The sequence below is a fragment of the Protomyctophum bolini genome, assembly GCF_963924005.1.
Source record: "Protomyctophum bolini genome assembly, chromosome: 22".
Classification (NCBI taxonomy): domain Eukaryota; kingdom Metazoa; phylum Chordata; class Actinopteri; order Myctophiformes; family Myctophidae; genus Protomyctophum; species Protomyctophum bolini.
The window spans coordinates 2,569,553-2,581,870 of record NC_137883.1 but is presented as its reverse complement, the minus strand read 5'-3'; the positions used below and the strand labels follow the sequence as shown (position 1 = coordinate 2,581,870).

At 45.2% G+C, this 12,318-nt stretch overlaps 1 protein-coding gene across 3 annotated transcripts in view; it reads left to right on the top strand.

Annotated features, from left to right (window-relative positions):
• Positions 1–12,318, top strand: part of LOC308310122 (spermatid perinuclear RNA-binding protein-like) — a 194,182-nt gene that overhangs the window by 67,583 nt on the left and 114,281 nt on the right. The window lies entirely within an intron of this gene.

Below are 12,318 nucleotides of genomic sequence, written 5' to 3'. Positions count from 1 at the left end.
CTGTCCTCTCTGACTCCTCTGTCCTTCTGTCCTCTCTGACTCCTCTGTCCTTCTGTCCTCTCTGACTCCTCTGTCCTTCTGTGCTCTCTGACTCCTCTGTCCTTCCGTCCTCTCTGACTCCTCTGTCCTTCTGTCCTCTCTGACTCATCTGTCCTTCTGTCCTCTCTGACTCCTCTGTCCTTCTGTCCTCTCTAACTCCTCTGTCCTTCCGTCCTCTCTGACTCATCTGTCCTTCTGTCCTCTCTCACTCCTCTGTCCTGTCCTCTCTGACTCATCTGTCCTTCTGTCCTCTCTCACTCCTCTGTCCTGTCCTCTCTGACTCATCTGTCCTCTCTGACTCATCTGTCCTTCTGTCCTCTCTCACTCCTCTGTCCTGTCCTCTCTGACTCATCTGTCCTTCTGTCCTCTCTCACTCCTCTGTCCTTCTGTCCTCTCTGACTCCTCTGTCCTTCTGTCCTCTCTGACTCCTCTGTCCTTCTGTCCTCTCTGACTCCTCTGTCCTTCTGTCCTCTCTGACTCCTCTGTCCTTCTGTCCTCTCCCACTCCTCTGTCCTTCTTTCCTCTCTGACTCCTCTGTCCTTCTGTCCTCTCACTCCTCTGTCCTTCTGTCCTCTCTGACTCCTCTCTGCCTCCTTTGCGTCCTTCCTCGTATATACTCTCCCCTTCCTGTCGTCCTGCTGTTTCCCTTCATTCTCCTCTGCGTGTTGCCAACTTATTGTGTCTCTCTGTTTCCAAGTCTCTAATCTCCACGCACGCAACACACACACACACACACACACACACACACACACACACACACACACACACACACACACACACACACACACACACACACACACACACACACACCGAAGCACTCACGCAAGCAGACACAGACGCACGCACGCACACACACACACAGTCTGTATATTTTACAGCAGTGTTTATCTGTTGTTTGTGCGTTTGATTACTAGATGTATAACCGATGGTTGTTTCTCAACTTTTAAAGATTATTCTTTTTGGCATTTAATGCTCTATTTCAGATTTGCCAGTGTTTGTAGACTAGAGCGAGAGAGAGAGAGAGAGAGACAGAGAGAGAACTTAGGGACGAGAGAGGAGGAGAAACATGCCAGACGAGACTTGAGGTGGCGTATTTGAACCCGGGTGCACTAAACTGTCTGAGCCACCAGGGGCGCACCGCGGCTGTTTCTCGCCATAATAAGGCAACAATGTCAGAGTGACATGCCTGTATATTCCCTTTATAGAAGACATGAGGTGGAGGACACCATAATAGGCCAGAGTTAGTTAATCACTGGAACAGAAATATTGTGTTAAAGTTTTTTTTGGTGGGTATAGACCATGAACCACTGGGCATTTTGAAAGTAGCTCTCAGGTCAAAAAGAAAGTGTGGGTGCCCCCGTTATGTCCTATATTGACCCGGTGCTCATCCTCAGAGCCCCTTCAATCACCCCCTTCTATAGTGTACAACCCATTTAGGGCCTGACCTCAACATTTAAAAAGAAAACATTCTAAATCCTCCAGTTTTCTGAAATAAATATTTTCACGATTGTTCTAAAATGGCAGAACTACAAGTTCATAGCGCGCCACTCGGCTATTTTTCAATAGCTGAATTATAACATGATGTTTAAAACACTCAAAATGGGATAAGGAACCATATATCATGACAATGTTCTGTAAACTGTATATGATTTGGTTAGTAGTTATTTATTGTTTTCGTCCCCGCAGGGATTTGGCTCTGATGCGGAATGTAGTTGATATTTAATTCATCAATGGCTGCGGTCACGGTCGTTTTAATGTACCACCACAGTTGATTTTAGAGCTCTCGCCAGCATTCAAATGCCCATCTTCGCCCATCTTCACCACCTTTGTGTGTGTGTGTGTGTGTGTGTGTGCGTGTGTGCGTGCGTGCGTGCGACTGTGTGTGCATCATTAATTGTGGTGTTTTATCAGAATACTTGTGAGCCTCATCCAGATGCTAAAAGCCGCTGTCATCTGTCCTAACTGCTGCTGCTTCCACATAAGTGCATCATCTAATTATTGGACAATACTTGTTTTTTTACAACGTAGAAGTGGCGAGGCTTCCATCTGCGTCTGTCTGTCTGTCTGTCTGCCTGCCTGCCGCTATGAGCGGCCTGTTGCTGTCGTGTCTGTCAAATAGTTTTTGTCTAACTATAAACGAATGCATCTACACGCATCTGTGTGTGCACGCACGCACACACACAGTCACACACGCGCACCGGCTTTGTAAGGTTACGGGATTTATTATACGATGTGTTTCGTAAGCTACTTATCGCTTCCTGAGTCCATTATGTCATCCTCTGTTTGTCTACATCTTTTCTCCCATCTTCATTGTCACCCCAGTTTTCCAAACTGTGTCTCTCTCTCTCTCTCTCTCTCTCTCTCTCTCTCTAGCCGCAGTGTCCTTGAGAAAGCAGTGACTTTGCCAGTGAGTGCAGCAGAGCGCATCTCTCACTCTCACTGTATCTCTCTCTCTCTCTCTCTCTCTCTCTCTCTCTCTCTCTCTCAGAGAGTATATCCGTGGTGGTATATTTGTCAGGTAGAGGGCTAACCCTTACACATCTCTGTGGTTCACGGCCCATAAATAATTCATCACATCAAACCTAAGCTATATTTTATTCAAGTATTGACAGACTATCCCGAGGAGGAAGAACCGTGAGAGTCATTTCCTGTGCGGAAGTAAAACGTTGCCCACTTAAACGTGTTTTTGCAACAACATAATTGTCAACAAATTGAAGGAGTGCACCTTGTAGAGTAAACGGAATTAAAACGACTAGATAATGGACATAATTGTCATTTTACATTCATGATATTATTATATGTTTATTGTTACTACATATACTGCAATAGCTTATATATAACCCATTCTGAACGGGAACCCCTTTTGGTGTTTTAAGCATTACTTTAGCTATTGAAAAATGGCAGATCTACAAGCTCGAGCTTGTAGGTCTGCTATTTTTTCATTATTAATTATCTTTAGAGCGAAAGTTTTTCTCTCAAATCTTTGCTTCCGGGGGCGTCCTGTACATGTATATTTTCAGATGGGGGGTCGGCGGCCAATTACACACATATATATATATATATATATATATATATATATATTTTTTTTTGGGATCCTTGACATGAAATATTGAGCATAGAAACGTACGTATTTCAGAAAACTGTCAGGATTTAGAAGACATTTTTTAAAATGTCAACTTTAGGCCTGGATGGGTTAAACCCTAAAGTGATCTGCAGTGGAAATGGAATGCTAACCACTGTGTTAGCATTCTTGCGTTTTTGTCCCGTTTTCATGATCAATAGTATCAAATCAAATGATATACAATACAGCTCCTAATTTTAACCCATTTAGACCTGAGGACGAATCTATATACAAATACCTTCTAAGTCCTGACAGTTTTCTGGAAAAACCCCATGTTTCTATGTCAGTGGTTCTCAAACTATTTCATGTCAGGGACTCCCAGAATAATCTGCGGACCTAACCTGACACCGCCAGATGGGGCAGCAGAGAGTACAGTGGGTCGACGTCGTCGTCGTCCCCCCCCCCCCCTGCTCCCATCTGGGAACTCTCAGGCAGACCTCCCTGGCCAATCAGCGGCAGCTAGAGGCGGGATCAAGGCATACACAGTCCTTCAAAAATAACAGATCGAGTGCCGCGCTACGAGCTTGTGTATAGATCTGCTGGTTTTCAATAGCTAAAGCATAACATAATGCTTAAAAAAAAAACACCAAAAGGGGTTCCCGCCCAGAATGCGTTTACAAACACCTTGTAATATGTGTTGTATACTGCACTGTACTGTACAGTGCGTATACTGTACATACACAGCATGCATATTGATTTTTCCGAGGCCGGCCCTCCACTGAAGGCGAACCAAACAGCCGCATCTCGGGTTGATCCATCGGAGCGGCAACGTAACGCGATGCCTGGCTGGCGTCCTGTGTGAAAACTCTGGATTACTAACCCATTTACACCTGGGAACGAAAAAGTCTTCTAAATCATGACCCCCCCCCCCCTCCCTCCCCTCCCGAAGCAAAGATTTGAGTTAAAAAAAAAACGTTCTCTGAAAGAATAAATATTCAAAGACTTTTCTAAAATAGCAGACACGCAAGCTCGTATTAGCGGCGGGACACTCGGCGCGCTAATGTAGATCTGCTATTTTTCAACGGCTAAATTATAACATATAATAATGCTTTTTTTTTTAAAACACCAAAAGGGGTTCCCGTCCAGAATGGGCTAAAGCTGGCCCCTCCCCCCCCCCCCCCCCCCCCCCCCCTTTGCAGATCTTGGTTCATTAACAGGCCTATTGTCACAGTTTTTCCGTGGCCGCTGAAATATTGATAGAGACTGATTGTTCCGCGTGTAAGAAGAGACCCCGCCGCTGCCTCCCTCCCTCCCTCCCGACCACGCTTAGTTTGTTCCGCTTTCCGTGTGTGTGTGTGTGTGTGTGTGTGTGTGTGTGTGTGTGTGTGTGTGTGTCTCGTGCTCACACGTTGTTCCTGCCGTGTGTTCTGTTTTGGAGATCAGGTGTCCTGCTGCGGGTGTGGCTGCCGGGGGTTCCGTCACCATATGGCAGACGAGTGAGCATGTGTGGATTTTGATTATATATGGGATGGCGGAGCTCGATAAACCGGCATCCGACAAAATCCGATAACGGCCTTATTTTATCGAGTATATATACCCGTTATCAATAACCCATTTTGACCTGAGATCAGATTCTAAAAAAAAACGTCTTGTACATCCTGACAGTTTTCTGAAAAAGCTGTGTTCCTAGGTCAGTCGTTCTTCGATTTTTTTTCTCCAAAAATGGCAGACCTACAAGCTCGTAGCGCGCCACTCGGTTATTTTTATAATCGATATTTTAATAATCAATTTCGATTAATTATCGCGGGAGGACGTATCGATATATATCGATATTTCAGCACACCCCTAGTATATAGGAGGGGCTGGCGACCCTCAAAAATCACACTTGTGTGAAGTGAGGGGAGCCCACTGCGTGTTTATATCGGCCACATGACCTTACGTCGTCATTTAGTGTCCTACTGTAAGCAAACATTAAATTGTCCACTTGCCAGAATGTGTGAGCCGGACATGTTGAGTACACCAACGTTTTATGTTATAGATCTGCTATTTTCGAGAAAATGTGGTGCAAAACTTTTAATATATTATTTCAGAGCGTTTTTAACTCAAATCTCTGGAGTCACTGGAGCAACATATTTTCAGATGAGCGTCGGTGGCCAATTACATATATTTTTGGGGGTCCTTGACATGAAAGTGAGAACCACTGACATAGAAACATAGGGTTTCTCAGAAAACTGTTAGGATTTAGAAGACATTTGTAGAACGTCCTCAGGTCTAAATGGGTCACGCCTCAGAGCACGTCCTCCTCACAGCACCATCCTTTCACACTCATTCGTGCACTTATAAATAATAAGACGGTTTACTTCTTCATTTTGGACAAACACATAATGCTCAAAGGAAGAACTCTGGCAGGTTATCGATGCGTGACTTGAATCAATTTGTTTCCGACTGAGGAGGTTTGCATGGGACCCACCTGTGCTGATTCTGAGCAGGTTAACACAATCAGTGCCGGAAGTTCGTCAAAATAGGAGCTCTGGGGTGCCAGAGTAAAAGCGGCCATGTCTGGTCGCTTTTACTCTGAAACCCACGACCCGGAAACGATCCACTACAAAAGTTTACTTTACATTGCTATAGCTTACATTGCGATCGTTTTAATTTATACGATATAAAGCGTTCATATTTTGCGGGAGAGACAGTATATCGATCCGTTCAAAACCACAGAGAGCGCCCTGGATTAGGAGAGACGGGTCATTCTTTCCGCCGCGCTAACGGCTAAGTTAAAAAAAATCAGAATATTCTTATCTCGCCAGGTATCATCGAAAATGCGCTAGGACGTCTGAGGACGCCCTCTGTACGCGTCGATTGGGACCCATAGGACGTGTGGCCTATGGATGGAAACGGTTAATGGAGCACACCTGTCCTGATTCTGAGGAGGTTAATGGAGCACACCTGTCCTGATTCTGGAATTAACAGGATGCTATGCTACGCTTCTGTGTTCCATACTGATGGCGTTAAATATCCCCTCTCTCTCTCTCGCTCTGTCTCTCTGTCTCTCTGTCTCTCTCTCTCTCTCTCTCTCTCTCTCTCTCTCTCTCTCTCTCCCTCCCCCTCCGCCCCCTCCTGTTTTCGTCCCAAGCTCTGTTGGGAATGCCTCCGTAGTCATGGCGACCGATCCCTAGGGGAAAGTTGAAGTTCAGTTTCCTTTTCTCCGTTTCTTTCTCTCCGTTGCCTCCTTTGTGTCTCGCCTCGTACGACCTCGATACAGTAGATACCGTACTGTACAGTACACGGCGTGTAGCGGAATAAGGTCTTCATTCTTGCGGTTCTCGTGTTAAAAGTTCAATTAAGCATTGATATAATACCATTTGACACAATGAGCCAAAATGGCCAATCTCTAGTGGGTACTAGAGACTCCATATAGTGCTCTCTGTTATTCACATTTACATCCTTTTCATGTCCCATTGTTGGAGGGCCACTTCATATAATTGGTTATTGGTCCTCACTAATCTCCATGATAAAATAGCAAAAAGAAAGTACTGTGTGTCTCGTCTCATAGGAGGGCTGTGGGCAGTTCAGAAACCAGTCTGTGTCTCATAGGAGAGCTGTGGGCAGTTCAGAAACCAGTCTGTCTCTCATAGGAGGGCTGTGTGCAGTTCAGAAACCAGTCTGTGTCTCATAGGAGGGCTGTGGGCAGTTCAGAAACCAGTCTGTGTCTCATAGGAGGGCTGTGGGCAGTTCAGAAACCAGTCTGTGTCTCATAGGAGGGCTGTGTGCAGTTCAGAAACCAGTATGTGTCTCATAGGAGGGCTGTGGGCAGTTCAGAAACAAGTCTGTGTCTCATAGGAGGGATGTGGGCAGTTCAGAAACCAGTCTGTCTCTCATCGGAGGGCTGTGTGCAGTTCAGAAACCAGTCTGTCTCTCATAGGAGAGCTGTGGGCAGTTCAGAAACCAGTCTGTCTCTCATAGGAGGGCTGTGTGCCGTTCAGAAACCAGTCTGTGTCTCATAGGAGGGCTGTGGGCAGTTCAGAAACCAGTCTGTGTCTCATAGGAGGGCTGTGGGCAGTTCAGAAACCAGTCTGTGTCTCATAGGAGGGCTGTGGGCAGTTCAGAAACCAGTCTGTGTCTCATAGGAGGGCTGTGGGCAGTTCAGAAACCAGTCTGTGTCTCATAGGAGGGCTGTGGGCAGTTCAGAAACCATTCTGTGTCACATAGGAGGGCCGTGGGCAGTTGAGAAACCAGTCTGTGTCTCATAGGAGGGCTGTGGGCAGTTCAGAAACCAGTCTGTCTCTCATAGGAGGGCTGTGGGCAGTTCAGAAACCCGTCTGTCTCTCATAGGAGGGCCGTGGGCAGTTCAGAAACCAGTCTGTGTCTCATAGGAGGGCCGTGGGCAGTTCAGAAACCAGTCTGTCTCTCATAGGAGGGCCGTGGGCAGTTCAGAAACCCGTCTGTCTCTCATAGGAGGGCCGTGGGCAGTTCAGAAACCAGTCTGTCTCTCATAGGAGGGCCGTGGGCAGTTCAGAAACCAGTCTGTATCTCATAGGAGGGCTGTGGGCAGTTCAGAAACCAGTCTGTCTCATAGGAGGGCTGTGGGCAGTTCAGAAAATAGTCTGTCTCTCATAGGAGAGCTGTGGGCAGTTCAGAAAACTGTCTGTGCCTCATAGTGGGCAGCTCATAAACCCGTCCACCATTGACATCATCGTTAGGCAGATTATTTTTTAAACAATATTCTGTTGCTTGTTGTTGAGCAATGAGAGAAACGGAAGAGGAAACCCGTCAAAGAAAAATATATCTACGTGCGCTATAGGCCACTGGTTCTAACCTAATTTCTCCTTTCATTGTCAATGGCAAATATGAGTCGTGTGGGGGACAAAAAGAAAAGCAGACGACAAACTACAAAGTGTCCCAGTGTGGCTGGCAGGGTGGCCTGCGGTGCATGGTGGCCTGCGGTGCATGGTCACCTACGGTCACCGTGCAGTCTGCTTCTATAACTTGATAAAAAAGTTGAAAGTTGATGCCACCATGTGTGTAATACTGTGTAATTTAACCCATTTAGGCCTGACATTTAAACAAAAAAAAAGTCTTCTGAAAGAATATATATATTCAATGATTTGTGCCGCATTTTTACGATTTTTCAAAAATAGCAGATCTGCTATTTTTCCAACAGCTAAAGCATAACATAGGCTAATGCTAACACCAAAAGGGGTTCCTGCCCAGAATGGGTTAAAATGCTTGGTGTGGGACAGCCCTTTAGGACGGGCCCTATTTTGGGCATGTCATCCTAGGGGGGGGGGGGGGGGTGGGGAGGACTAAAAATACTCATTTTTCCACTCGCATTCAATTCTCTCCTTTTAAGTCCGTTTCCTTAATGTCTGCCCTGTTGTCTGCATCGGTTTTTTTTTTTTGCCTTCCATGTCCGATTGGTCTGTCAGTTCTGTCAATCATTCAGCGACAGTGTTGATTGGTTCGTCCAATCACAATGACTATACACTTGAACCCTGGACAGTAGATGACCAATGAAGTTACTTTCCCTTATTTGTGTGTGTGTGTGTGTGTGTGTGTGTGTGTGTGTGTGTGTGTGTGTGTGTGTGTGTGTGTGTGTGTGTGCGTGCGTGCAATCAGCAACATGTAAATATGTTAGACGTTATTGAGGGAAATTCAGATTTTTTTTTTAAAACCGCTGCTCATCAACTAACCGGTGAATGGATCCATAAGGTTGTCAATTATCAATTAATTAATTGATAATATGTATATCCCTACTTTCCATCTCTCTCTCTCTCTCTCTCTCTCTCTCTCTCTCTCTCTCTGTCGTGCTCTCCTTCCTTTATCTCTGTCTGTCCTGATTCGGTCTCATGCACGGCCCGGTGTCACACGCTTGTAGATCTGTTATTTTCAGACCTGCAACGCTGTCCTATTATATACGACAGAGGATGAATGAAGCATGAGAGAGATGGACAGACAGACGGACGGACGGACGTATAGAGAGGAGAAGTGTGTAATGAAATGTCTGTGTGGAGAGCAGCACACTACCCAAATTGACCTGGAATGAATGGAGTCACTGATCCTCTGCTCTGCTCTGCTGGGTGGAGGAGGGAGGGAGGGAGGGAGGGAGGGGCTGTTGGAGGAGGGGGGGGGGGCATTTGGAGCAGCTGGCTTCATGTGGGACACGGCGGACACACTATGAATATGATTTGCACGCAACATGCTGCAACATAGATTGCTGATTTGGAGATTCGTCTCTCTCTCGCTCTCTCTCTCTCTCTCTCATAAGCGTCTCTATGTTCCGCGCACGCGCGCGCACGCAGGCACTAATCCCTTTTCACATGGGGTGTGCAACTTTGTCCTCTTCCCGTTGGGACTTGTATATGCTAAAGCTGTAATGAGGTTCCAGGAGTAACCCGGCTAAATTATTCACAGTTACACAGGTAACCAAATGGACCCTTATACAGGCCTGTAACTCAGAGAGTGTACAAAGTGTGACCACATGGACCCTGATGCAGGCCTGTAACTCCATATGGACCCTTATACAGGCCTGTAACTCAGAGAGTGTACAAATGGGGACCAAATGGACCCTTATACAGGCCTGTAACTCAGAGAGTGTACAAAATGTGACCAAACGGACCCGTATACAGGCCTGTAACTCAGAGAGTGTACAAATGGGGACCAAATGGACCCTTATACAGGCCTGTAACTCAGAGAGTGTACAAAATGTGACCAAATGGACCCTTATACAGGCCTGTAACTCAGAGAGTGTACAAAATGTGACCAAATGGACCCTTATACAGGCCTGTAACTCAGAGAGTGTACAAATGGGGACCAAATGGACCCATATACAGGCCTGTAACTCAGAGAGTGTACAAATGGGGACCAAATGGACCCTTATACAGGCCTGTAACTCTTTGAGTTATGGGCGTCCATGTGAGGATATAGATATTCCATGTATTAGTTTAATTACCCAACTAATTGGGACTAATATGTACTCCATCATATTTCTTCACTCACTGAAAGGCAGCTACTGTAAATGCTGGCCTGGAAGACGAATGGCACTGTGCATTCTGTACATGTGTGCAGATTGGGTACCGGCACAGTTGTGGCTGACCAATGTTCAACGTCTCATTACTTTTGCTGTGACGTTTGGTTTATCGTGTGTGTGTGTGTGTGTGTGTGTGTGTGTGTGTGTCCGTATGCTCATCTGTTACGTTTGGAGCAACATCTTTGTGCAGATACAATCACCTTTTGAGAGGGATTCTGAACAATATTTGTCATTGGTTTGGGTCGTTAATTGATTTACCATAATGCATAGAGCTACATTTACAATTTTACAATTTAGGCATTTAGCAGTATGCTTTTAATCCAGAGCGATTTACAATAAGCAAGAACAAAAAAAAAACATAAAGTCATCATGAATCCTATACGTAACAGTGGAATTTTCATTTGCATAAAGCGAGCATTATTTGACCACTCCCACGTTGATAGAGAGTATTACATACTTGAGAAATATCCCCAAATAAGCTACATTTTGAACCCGGAATGATTGAGAAAAAATAAAGGGAAGCTCCGCACACTCTGACCTTCTTCAGGCATGCCTAAAGAACCCGGAAATTTTTATATGTATTTAAAGGAGAATTCCATACTAAAAGGCTTTCTTACCTTTCTTTGTAGTTGTTACTTCCCCACCAAAGAGGTCCAGGTGTTATTTTGTGCAAAAGCTCCTTATACGCTATTTCCCCTACCATGAGCCCTAAATGAATTGCATTGAATTGAATGGGGCTATGGGGTGTTGTGCTAATTCGCTTTTTTCCATCGCTCAAAATTATAATTTCTTTGTATATATCCTCTCTTCATAATGTAAATAATATCCCAAGCGGCACACTTTACTACTTATTTCGATGGAAATAAGCGAACTAGCATAACACCCCATAGCCCCATTCAATTCCCATTTAATGCAATGCAATTAATTGAGGGCTTATGGTAGGGAAAATAGCCAATAAGGAGTTTTTGCACAAAAAAAACACCTGGACCTCTTTGGTGGGGACGTAACAACTACAAAGAAAAGTAAGAAAGATAAGAAAGCATTCTAGCATGGACTTCTCCTTTAATACTTTTACCTCACAAACGGTGTCATGCCCAAATAGCAGATCTACATGCGCGCGCACAACGCATTGTGATAGGCGTGTGTCGTCCACTTATATGTTATAATTTATCGATTATTTGATTATTTTTTTTATTTTCCCTTCCTTGTCGATTCATTGGATTAGTTTTCAATGTACTGTTGCACCCCTGCTTATACCAATGTGTTCCCACTAGCGTTCTCACACCACTGTCTCCCTGCATTAAATGAGAACATTTAAACTAAGGTAGCCACAGTATCGATGTCGCTGATGTTTTGTGTCGGTGGCCCGGGTGGGTGGGTGGGGGGGTGTATTAACCCACTCTGGGCGGGAACCCCTTTTGGTGTTTTAAGCATTATGTTATACTATAGCTATTGAAAAATAGCAGACCTACAAGCTCATAGCGCTATGAGCTTGTAAGTCTGCTATTTTAGAAAAACTGTGAAAATGCGGCACAAATTCTTTCAGAACGTTTGTAACTCAAATCTTTGCTTTTTTTTTGGGGGGGGGGGAGGGGGGTTCGCAGTCAGATACAGATCAATCTGGGGGTCCTTGACATGAAAATGTTTGAGAACCACTGACGCATAGAAACATGGGTTTTGTTCAGAAAACTGTCAGGATTTAGAAGACATTTGTAGAATCGTCCTCGGGTCTGAATGGGTTAATGTGATAGCAGACACTGTTCTGTTATGTTATGTGATGCTTTGTGTGTGTGCGTGCGTGCGAGGCAGATTGTCTATGTTGTGGAGCAGCATCCCAGTAGGGAATTGGTTTCACAGCTGGCCATGGAGTCTCCCTGGCCTTAAGTGTACTCCTGGGAATCATCGCTAGTTCCTCCACCTGCTCCGAGAGGTTTTCTCCCACCATGAAAACCTCGCCCACTACACAGAAGAAACTCGGCTCCCTTGAACCCGAGGCGCATTGTGTCGGCTCGTTTAGTAAATCAACCCTTGAATTTTAAACGCAAAAATAGATGGTTCGTTCTCGCCAAAATAATGTGCTGAATGCTGACAGAGAGCCAACTGCTGGGCTGCTTCTGTGAATAATTAAAAAAGGCCCCTTTTTTTCCGGGTGAGCTGTTTGTTAAATAGGGCTGTGTTGCTGTGAACAAAT